We start from the raw sequence: 11,151 nt of genomic DNA, 5'->3' as shown, positions 1-11,151 counted from the left end.
AGATTTTAATCTTTTTTTCCCATATGAAGGATAATCTTGCAAGATACAATAATCTTGGTTGAAATTGTTTCTCTCTTAGCACTTTCAATACATCTTCCCATTCTTTCCTTGCTTGCATTTTTTCCATTGAGAGGTCCGGTGTTAGCCTGATGGGATGATCTTTGTACGTCACTTCTCGTTTCTCTCTTGCCAGTTTTAGTATCATGTCTTTATCTGTGATCTTGGATAGTCTGGTTAAGATGTACCTTGGGGAAGATCTTCTGGGGTTGATTCTAACTGGGGTACTTTGTATTTCTTGGGTCTTGATGCTAGAGTGACTCTCTAGCCTCGGGAAGTTTTCCTTCGGGATTTCATGGAATAAGTTTTCCATGCTGTTATTAGTTTCTTCACCTTCTGGGATGCCAGTTATTCTGATATTTGGGCGTCTTATGGAATCTAGTATTTCTCGTATATTATCCTCGTGTTTTTTTTTGTTATTTTCTCTATCTTCGTGGTTCCTTCTAGGTCAGAGGTTTTATCTTCTACATCAGAGTTTCGATTTTCAGTATGGTCTTATTGACTTTTAATACTTTCAAGGAAGTTTTTGATTTCCTCTATTCCAGACTTTATCTCTAATAGCTCTATGTGGGTCTTTCTCAGAGTGTCCATTTCTTCTTTCATATCTTGGAATGACTTTCTCATCTCCTGTAGTTCATTGTCTCTTTTCTGTTCCAACTCGAAGAATTTGTTCACCATAAATGTTTGAAATTCTTTGTCTGACATTTTGGTAACATCGTCCATTAGCATGGAAGATGGAGAGGAGTTACTCTGTAACTTTGATGGAGATATATTTTCTTGTTTATTCATACCAGAGGCTCTTCTTCTACTTCTAGATGTACTAACTTTTAAGTATCTGTCTGTTAGGCGAATGTTTCACTGGCTACGAGTGTCTTTCCCTTTTGTTGGGAATTGACATCTGCCGAAGTCTCTGTTCTGTTGGTTTTAGTAATGTAGTCTCAAAAAAGATACTATCGTCAAGTGTCTGAAGAGTAAAATCTCTTTTTCCACAGCTGGTTCCGTGTAAGGGAGGAACCAATATGACTTTATATGACTAGAAAATTTCAGATCTTTAATTCTAGGTCTAGCTAGGTCCTTTGGCAAGATGGAAGAAGAAGAAGAGAAGGCAACACAAGTGAAAAGAAAGGAGGAGAGAGGGGAATAAAGAAAAAGTTGCGTGCCGTGACTGGGTCTGAGTGGATCCTGGACTGGGGGGGTCTGTATGGGAGTCGGTGGGGGCAATGTGTCCCCTTGCTCACCAGGTGCCTTCAGATGTACCAGGCTGTTGCTGACTGCTGCAGCCAAAGGCGCAGTCTGTGGAGAGAGGAAGGGGAAGACATTTACAATGGAATGGGGACAGTAAAGAAGAAGAAAAAAAATGGAGGATCTTTCTACCTGCCTAGGGGTCTGGGTGGATCCTGGACTGGGGGGTCTGGATGGGAGTTGGTGAGGGCAGTGTGCCTTCTTGCTCGCCAGGTGCCTTCAGATGTATCAGGCTGTCGCTGGCTGCTGTAGCCAAAGGCGCAATCTCTTCCAACAGTAATTTTTATACTTTGAGGTTTTTGGTTTAGATCTTTGATCCATTTTGAGTTAAGTTTTGTAATGGTGAAAGATAGGGGTCCAATTTCATCTTTCTGCAGGTGGATAGCTAGTTTTTCCAGCACCATTTGCTAAAGAGGTTTATCTTTTCTCACTGGATTTCCTGGTAACCTTTGTCAAAAATCAGTTGACTGCATGTTTTGGAGTTTATTTCTCAGATTTTTATTCTGTTCCATTGGTCCACCTGTCCATTTTTGTGCTGATACCATGCTGTTTTGATTATCACAGCTTTATAACATATTTTGGGGTCAGGGAATGAGATGGCAATATGGGGTCTTTTGTAATTTTATATAAATTCTGATTGTCTTTTCTAGATCTGTAAAGAATGTCTCTGGTAATTTGATTAGAATTGTGTTACATATATAGATTAATGTGGGGAGAATTGCCATTTTGATTATATTAGTTCTTCCAATCCAGATACATGGGATGTCCTTCTGCTTTTTTTGTGCCATTTTCTATGTCTTTTAAAAGATTTTTCACAGCTTTCCTTGTAAAGATCTTTGACTTCCTTGGTTAGGTTTATCCCTAGGTATCTTATACATATTGTGGCTATGGTCACATGGATTCCTTTCTTTAGTTCTACCTCGTTCCACTTGTTCACATATAAAAATGCTATCAATTTTTGTATGTTGGTTTTGTATCCTCCAGTTTGCTGTATTCATTTATTATATTGAGAAGGTTTTTCATGGAGACCTTTGGGTCTTCTAAGTATACCATTATGTTATCTGCAAATAAAAATATTTTCCCTCTTCTTTCCCTTTTGAATGCCTATTATATTATTATCTTTTCTGATTGCATTGGCTTAGACTTTCAGCACTATATTGAAAAGTGGAAAAAATGGATAGCCTTGTCTAGTACCAGTTTTAGTGAAAAGTGTTCCACTTTTCTCCATTCATTATTATAATGTTAGCTTTAGGTTTTTCATATATGGCTTTTATTGTGTTGAGAAATTCTATGTCGATTTTGCTAAGAGTCTTAATTATGAAGGGATGTTGTATCAATACTTTTTCTGCATTGATTGGAATGATCATATGTTTTTTTTTTATCATTCTTTCTGCATTACATTTATGGTTTTCTGTATGTTGAACCACACTTGCATCCTGGGAATAAAGTCTACCTGATCATGATGAATAATCTTTTTTTATGTTGTTGGATACTTTTTGCAAGTATTTTGTTGAGAATATTTGCATCTATATTCACCAGAGATATTGGTCTGCAGTTTTCCTTTTTCTGTCATGTCTTTATCTATTTTGGGGATGAGGATGATGGAAACTTCATAAAATGAGTTTGAGACGATTCCATCTTTTTGGATCTTTAGAAATTGTTCAAGTAGAATGGGGGTTAACTATTCTTTAATGGTTTTGTACAATTCAGAAGTGAAGCCATCAGGACCTGGGCTGTTCTTTGTTAGGAGATTATTTATTACTAATTAAATCTCATTGCTTGTTATAGATATATTTAGGTTTTCTATTCTATGTTCTCCTGGTGCAATCTTGGTAGATTCTATGTGCTTTTGAATTTGGATATCTCATCCAGGTTCTCTTGCTGTTGGCAAATAATTGTTCATTATATCCTCTAGTAATGTTTAGTATTTCTATTGTGTCTGTTGTAATATTGCCTGTTTCATTGGGAAGTTATTAATCTTCTTTTTCTCTTCTTGATCAGTCTAACTAATGGTGTGTCAATCTTGTTAATCTTCTTGAAGAACCAGCTTTTTTTCATTTATTTTCTATATAGTTTGTTTATTTCCTATTACATTTATTTCTGCTCTAATCTTTATTATTTCTTTTCTCCTGGCATTTTTTGGATTTTTTTATTGCTGTTTTTCCACCTTTCCATGTTTTTTTATGTGCACTAATTCCTATGAATTTTCCTTTTATGACCAATATTCTGGTGTCTTATAGATTAGGGAAAAATTGTACTTATTTTCATTTGTTCCCATAAACCTTTTGATTTCAATCTGAATTTCTTTGGTAGTTGAGAAGTCATTTAGAAATAGGTTTTTTAGTTTCAATATGTTTGCTCATTGCCAAGGATTTTTTCTGAAATTAGTATCAAGTTTAATTCCATCATGATCAGAGATGGTGCTGGATATAATTTCTATGCCTTTGAATATGTAAAGACTTAATTTATGCCCTATCATATGATCAATCTTTGAAAAGCTACCATGCTGGAGTGATAAAAATGTGCGTTTTTTGGTTTTAGGGTGGAAAGTTCTATAGATGTCTATTGAGTTCATTTGATTTATGGTATCATTTAGATCATGTATCTCTTTGCTTATTCGTTCAAAAGATCAGTCTTTAGTTGAGATCCCCGACGATTATAGTGTTGCAACCTATCTGTCCTTTTAGATCTAGCAGCCTTTTCTTCATGTATTTGGGTGCTGCTGAGTAGGATTCATATTTATAAGTGTTATGTGTTCTTAATTAATTAGTCCTTTTACTACTATACAATACTCTTCTTTATCTCTTATTACAGTTTTTGTTTTAAAGCCTGTATTGTCTGGACTCAGTATTGTGACTCCAGCCCTTTTTTGATTTCTGTTTGCTTATAATACCTTTTTCCAGCCCTTCACTTTTAGTCTATGTATGTCTTTATATCTGAGGTGCATTTCTTGTAGGCAACAGAAAGAGGGATACTGTTTTTTAATCCATTCAGCCAGTCTGTGTTTCTTGATCACAGAATTTAATCCATTAACATTCATATTTATTTCTGGACTTGTTCTTATCATTAACTTAGTCATTTTCTTCTTTGTTTTTATTCTCTTATTTCTGTCCATCTGACTTTAGTTTTCCTGGTATAGCATTCCCTTCAGAACTTCTTGAAGAACTGTCCTGGAGTTGGTAAATTCTTTCAGGTTTTGTTTATCTGAGAATGCTTTTACCTTTTCCTCCTATATGAAGGATAATCTTGCCATTTATAGTAATACTGGTTGAAATTATTTTTCATCTAACACTTTAAATGTATTTTCCCATTCTTTTCTTGCCTACTTTGTATCCGATGAGAGGTCTGGTCTCAGCCTGATGGGATATCCTCTGTGAGTGATTTGATGTTTCTCTCTTGCCAATCTTAGTATCTTGTCATTGTGGTTTTGACCAGACTGGCTATGACGTGCCTTGGAGAAGATCTTTTTGGTTTGATTCTATTTGGGATACTTTATATTTCTTGGGTCTGGATTCTTAAAATCTCTCAAGGTTAGGAAAATTTTTCTTCCAGGATTTTATGGAATAGCTTATTAATACCCTTGTTAGTTTCTTCACTTTCTGGGATACCAATTATCTGGATATTTGGGCACTTAATGGTATCTAGCATTTCTCACATATTGTCCTCATTCTTCATGGTTATTTTCCCAGTCTTTTTGATAATTTTTTCTAGGTCAGAGGTTTTCTGTTCTACATTTGATATTTGATTTTCTGCATGATCTAATCTGCTTTTAATACTTTCAAGGAAGGTTGTGATTTCCTGTCTTCATCTATAGCAATTTTTTGTTGTTGTTGTTGTTCCTTACTTCTTTCAAATCGTGAAAGGACTTGCTCATTTCCTGAAGCTCATTGTTTTCTCTTGTATCTTCTGGAGTTTGTTGTCCCTCTTCTCTTGCATCTTATTTCATTTTATAACTATAACTATTGTGAATTTTTTTCTGACATTTCCACCAGTTCCATAGTATTATCTGTAAATGAAGAGGAATTTATGTTATCCTTTGGAGGAGAGATATTTTCCTGGCTTCTCATATTTCTTGTGCCTTTGTGATGGTTTCTAGTCATCAGGTGAATTATAGGTTTCTTTCTAAATTCTTTGTTAACTCTGAATGTTCAAGGGTCTGCAGGAGGACATGATTGGTGATGTCTCTGCTGCTTTACCTACCTGATGTTCATCTAGCAACCTGTGTTTTTGTCTCTGAACTTCTATAATTCAGAGTCCTCCAGTTTCTAGAAAACCTGGTGCTGAGTCGGTGAGCTTTAGTTGAGTAGAAAAGGGGGTCACACGGTGCACTTCAGAAAATGCTAAAGTCTGAGAATTCAAAGGTGTGTGGTGAGGGATGAGCAACAGTCTAGCTCAGTTTCCCTGCTGCACAGTGCAGCCAAGCCTGTCACTGAGGTGGATGTACTGATGGTATGTGGACTGTGCAAAAATGGGCTTCTCCAAGTCCCAAAGAACACACCTGAGAGTTCCAAGGCATGTGGGGGAGGAGATAAGCCATGCTCTGCAGCAACCCTCTGAGCTGCAAACTATTCACCATGCAGCCAAGGTTGTCTGGGGTGGTTGTCCTGATAGTGCAGGGACTGGACACTGATTTATTTCATAGTATGGAACAGGGCTTCATTTCTTTGTGGCTGAATAATGTTTCCATTGTAAGATATAACATATTTTGTTTTATACATTCATCAATTAATAGACATTTTCATTCATTCTACTTTTTTGGCTGTGAATATTCATATTTTTTGTTCTCTTATGTCTATAATTGGGAATGGAGTTGGTGGTCATATGGTAATTCTGTTGAACAGTTTCTGAAAATGTCAAACTATTTCATGTAGTTTTTACATCATATACATTCTAAACTACAATACACAAGAGCTTCAGTTTCTTCACATCATTGACAAAACTTATTTCCATTTTTTTTTGGGGGGGAGATTTTTCTCTATAGGGTGCATGAACTCACCAGACAGACAGAGAGAGACATAGAGACAGAAAGTGAGAAATCACCCCTCAGGGGGAATGGTCACACCACAGTCCCTTCTCTTCCATTCTCCTCTCTGGATCTTGGGCACGCACGCACACACACCCGGCATGAGTTTTAAGGCACTGGGTCCGGGACGTGAACCGCACGTGAACTGCGGTCGACTCCGTGGGAGTCCAGCGACATAGCCATTACAATAACTGCTGGTTCCCTTATTTCCATTTTTGATAGCTTTGAAGTGGTATCTCAGTATAGGTTTGATTTGCATTTTTCTAATGATATTGAAAATATTTTTATGGGTTTATTAGCCATTTGTCTATCTTCTTTGTGTTTATTCAGATAATTTGTCTAAATTTTACTTGGGCTATTTGTCATTATTGTTGAGTTGTAAGAGTTCTTTGTAATTCATGATACTAGACTTTTTCTAGATAAATGGTCAAAAATTTTACTCCCCATTGCTCTACTTTCTATTTTTCTTTCTTTCTACCATCTTTCTTTCTTTCTGTATTTTTGCTGTAGAGCATATGTGCTCTCCAAAGAGAGACACGGGGGGGAGGGAGGAGGGTGAGTGAGAAATCACCTCTTCTCCATTGTCCTCTCAGGATTTTGGGAATGTATGCACATGTGCCCAGTGTGTTTTTCAAGCTGCAGGTTCCAGAACAAGGACCACACAATCTATCATGTGGGATCCAGCCATTTGCTTATCCTCCACATCACTTGTTGGCTTGTCTTTAATTTCTTAATAGTGACCTTTGAAGTATGAAAAAATTGAAAATTTGCGTGAAGTCAAATTTATTTATTTTTTAAATTTGATTAGTTTGCTTTTGTTGTATACTCTAAAGATCTCTTTCTTGACTCAAAGTCACTCAGATTTTCACAATGTTTTTTCTAGCATTTCATAGTTTTAACACTTAAGGTCATGCAGATGTTCATAATGATTCCTTTAAAGAGTTTTATAGATTTTACTTTTATATTTAGATTTTATTTTTAGATTTAGATTTTTAATGCATTTTCAGCACATTTTTGTGTATGGTGTGAGATTTCAGTCAAATTCATTTTGTTTCATGTGGACATTTAGTTGTGCCAGCATCATTAACTAGTTTTCTCCCACTAAATATTCTTGACACCCTTGTCAAAAATTAACTGGCTATAGATGTACGAATTAATTTTTCATGTCTCAGTCCTATTCTGTTTATCTATATTTATATGCTTATGCTGGTACCACACTTTTTTATTATTGTAGCTTGGTAGTAAATTAGGGAATTGAGATGCTTGAAATTAGGAACTGTGAGTCTTCCAATTGCATTGTTTTTTCATGGTTATTTTTGCCATTATGGGTCTTCCAATTCCATGTGAATTTTAGGATCAGGTTTTTTTTTGGGGGGGGGGCAAAAAACACCATTTGGATCTTGATAGTGATTACACTAAATTGTTATATTGTATGAGGTAGTACCATTAACTTTTTTTTTTTTTGAGAGGATTTTGTTATAGAGCATGTGTACTCACCAGAAAAATAGAGACAGACAGTGAGAAATCGCTCCCCAGGGTGATGGCCATGTGGCAATCCCTTCTCCTCCATTCTCTTCTCAGGATCTTGGGCACACGTTACACCTTTTGCTGGTCCAGTAGTATTGTTATCTTAACATTGTTAAGTATTTTGGTCCATGAACTTTGTCTGTCTTCATTTATTTACATCTTTAATTGCATTCAATAGTATTGTAAAGTTTTCAGTGTACTAATCTTGCATTTAGTTAATGTTTTAGGTATTTAATTTTTTAATTATTATTTTTTAAGTTTGCTATTATTATTTAAGTGTGCTCATGAGAGAGAGACAGAGAGAGGAAAAGTGAGAAAGCAAGCCACCAGATCTGGGACTTGAACCAGAGTCAGCCATGTGGGTGGGAGTCCAGCACCTTAACCACCATGTAACCTGCTGACCCTGTGTTTAATTGTTTTTGATACTGTTGTTAAAGAAAATATTTTTATATATTTTTTTCTGATTTTTCATTGTTAGTGTGTAGCAATGCAATGGGTTTTTGTGTCTTTATCTTATATTTCCATGTAACTTTGCTGAAGTCTGTTATTAGCATTTTGGTAGATTTTTTTGTTTTTTTTTTTGAAGAGATTTTTGCTATAGGATGCATGCACTTGCCAGAAAGACAGAGAGAGACAGAAAGCGAGAAATCATCCCCCAGGGTGGAAGGCTATGCCGCAATCCCTTCACCTCCATTCTCCTCTTAGGATCTTGGGCACGTACGCACACATGCCTGGTGTGAGTTTAAGCCACCAGGTCCAGGACTCAAACCACCATCGACCACATGGGAGTCCAGTGACATGGCCATTATGCCAACTGCTGGTCCCTCTTTTTGGTAGATTTTCAAGGTTTTCTGTATATAAGATCATTTTTCCTAATATACAAGTTAGAATTACTTCTTTTTGTTGAATTGGACACTTTTTTGGGGGTATAATTGCCTGGTTATAACCTCCAGTATAATGTTAAATAGAAGGGTGAAAGTGGACATTCTTATCTGGTTTCTTTTCTTAATGCAAAATTATCCAGCCTTTCACCATTATGTATTATGTTAGCTGTGGGCTTTTCATAAATGTCCTTTATCATGTTGAGAAACTTCCTTTATGTTCTCATTTCTGGAGTCTCTATGTGTGTGTGTGTGTGTGTGTGTGTGTGTGTGTGTGTGTGGTGTGTATTTTATCATGAAAAGATTTTGGGATCTGTCAAGTAATTTTTCATTGTTGCTTGATGTGATCATGTGGGATTAAAAAATCTTTTTCTATATTCTCTTATTTCATTTTTATTTATTGAATCATCCTTACATTGCTGAGATAAATCTCACTTGTTTATGGTGTTTATTCATATGCTGTTGGATTTGGCTTGTAGTATTTTGTTGAGAACTTTTATATCTATATAATAGGTCTGCAATTGTCTTGTAATTTTTTTTTCTGGGTTTGGTAGCAGGATAATGTGGCCTCATTGAATGAGCTAGTATGTTTTCTCCTTTTCTAATTTTTGGAATAGTTTAAAAATTGGGGTTAATTATTCCTTAAACATTTAGTTGAATTCTACAGTGAAGTTTTCTGGTTCTGAAGTTTTCTTGTTGGGTAGATTTTTATTACTGATTCAAACTGTTTACTTGATAGAGATCAGTTACAATTTTCTATTTATTCTTGTGTCAGATTTGTCTTTTGTGTTCCTAGGAATTTTTGCATGCAATCTAGAATATTAAACTTGTTTTTATAAATGTTTATAATATTATAATCCATTTTATTTCTGCTGGTTGATAGTAAAGTCTCCTTTTTCAATCTGATCTTGGCAACCCGAATCTTCTCCTAATTTCTCAGTGATTCTCTTTTATTAGTTTGTCAAGTTTTTAAAAAGATTTTGGTTTCCTGTTTCTGCCTTTGGTTCTTCTGTTTTCTATTTCATCAATACTCTTCCATTAATTATTTCCTTGGAATATGCTTCACTCTTCTTAGTTTAATTTTTTCTTTATTAACGATAGAACACATTTGCATACATGTGAGAGTTATAAAGAGAGCAAGGAGCACCCTCCTTAGCATCTGGTTATTCCATAATCACATTTCTTTGGTCCTCTAGTCTATGAGATATTGGGCACTCATGCATGCCCAGGCTACCTGGGTCAGGGATTCAAATGGTTGCCATATGGGATCTGGCTTTTCTTACATAGCTCATTATTGCTGTGACACAAAACTGGCCCATGCTCTTACCTTGGTTCATAAAGTGGAAGATGAGGCTGTTTGTTTAAAATCATTATTTTTAAGGTAGCAATTTATAGCCATAAAATTCTCTCCAAGCACTATTTTCATTGTATCCCATAAGTTTTTGTATGTTGTGTTGTTTTGTTTTTATTCATCTCAAAATATTTTAGATTTCTTTTATGATTTTTTTCTTTGGCCCATTCAGTGTTTAATAATGTGCCTTCCGGCCTTTATGAAGCAGCCACAAGTGCCGGGAGTGGCACTGGGAGCTCTTCACCGGGTCCCTACCCTTTCTGCTGTGCTTGCCCGCCCTCCTGCACCCACCATGGCTGACATTCAGCAGCTGCAAGGAAGATAGCGCCTGGTGGACAGCAAAGGCTTTGATGAATACATGAAGGAACTAGGTGTGGGAATGGCTCTGGAAAAATGGGTGCAATGGCCAAACCAGATTGTATTATCACTTGTGTTGGGAAGAACCTCTCCGTATAAACTGAGAGCACTTTAAAAACAACACAGTTTTCTTGTACCCTGGGAGAAAAGTTTGAAGAAACTACAGCTGACGGCAGAAAAACTCAGACTGTCTGTGACTTTAAGGATGGTGCATTGGTTCAACATCAAGAATGGGATGGGAAAAAAAGCACAATAACAAGAAAATTGCAAGATGGAAAATTAGTGGTGGACTGTATCATGAATAATGTCACCTGTATTCAAGTCTAAGAAAAAGTAGAAAAAAAATCTATCACCATGTCAGGCAGGAATTAGCTGCGAGAATTAACAAGCTCAGTTCAATGAGCAAATCTCCATAATACTTTTTTTTTCATTAGTGTGTTCAATTACCTTTATCGCAAACATTTTAGATGCAACTATTTCCAAGTGTTGATTTAATTAAGATCATCCCTTTGGTTAGTAAATAAATGTGTTTGTGCTAATAAAAAAAAAAATGTGCCTTCCAACTGCCCCAGGTATATACCAGATCAGCCCTTCCCACATTGCTTTACCACAATTAATCCTTCAAACCTGCACCATGGAGCAGGGAGCAGCAGCTATCAGTAAGACCACCTGAGGCAGTAAGACCACCTCAGACCTCCTCCTGCATTCCCAGT

The 11,151-nt window shown here is 36.1% G+C and overlaps 1 pseudogene; it reads left to right on the top strand.

The window, feature by feature from the left end:
* Positions 1 to 10,373: 10,373 nt before the first annotated feature.
* On the top strand, positions 10,374 to 10,810 carry LOC102498101 (fatty acid-binding protein 5 pseudogene; annotated as a pseudogene).
* Positions 10,811 to 11,151: the final 341 nt, after the last annotated feature.

The sequence above is a fragment of the Tupaia chinensis genome, unplaced genomic scaffold (assembly GCF_000334495.1).
Source record: "Tupaia chinensis unplaced genomic scaffold, TupChi_1.0 Scaffold146567_1, whole genome shotgun sequence".
NCBI classification, from domain to species: Eukaryota; Metazoa; Chordata; class Mammalia; order Scandentia; family Tupaiidae; genus Tupaia; species Tupaia belangeri.
The sequence above is the reverse complement of the archived record's forward strand: the minus strand, read 5'-3'. Positions and strand labels throughout refer to the sequence as shown.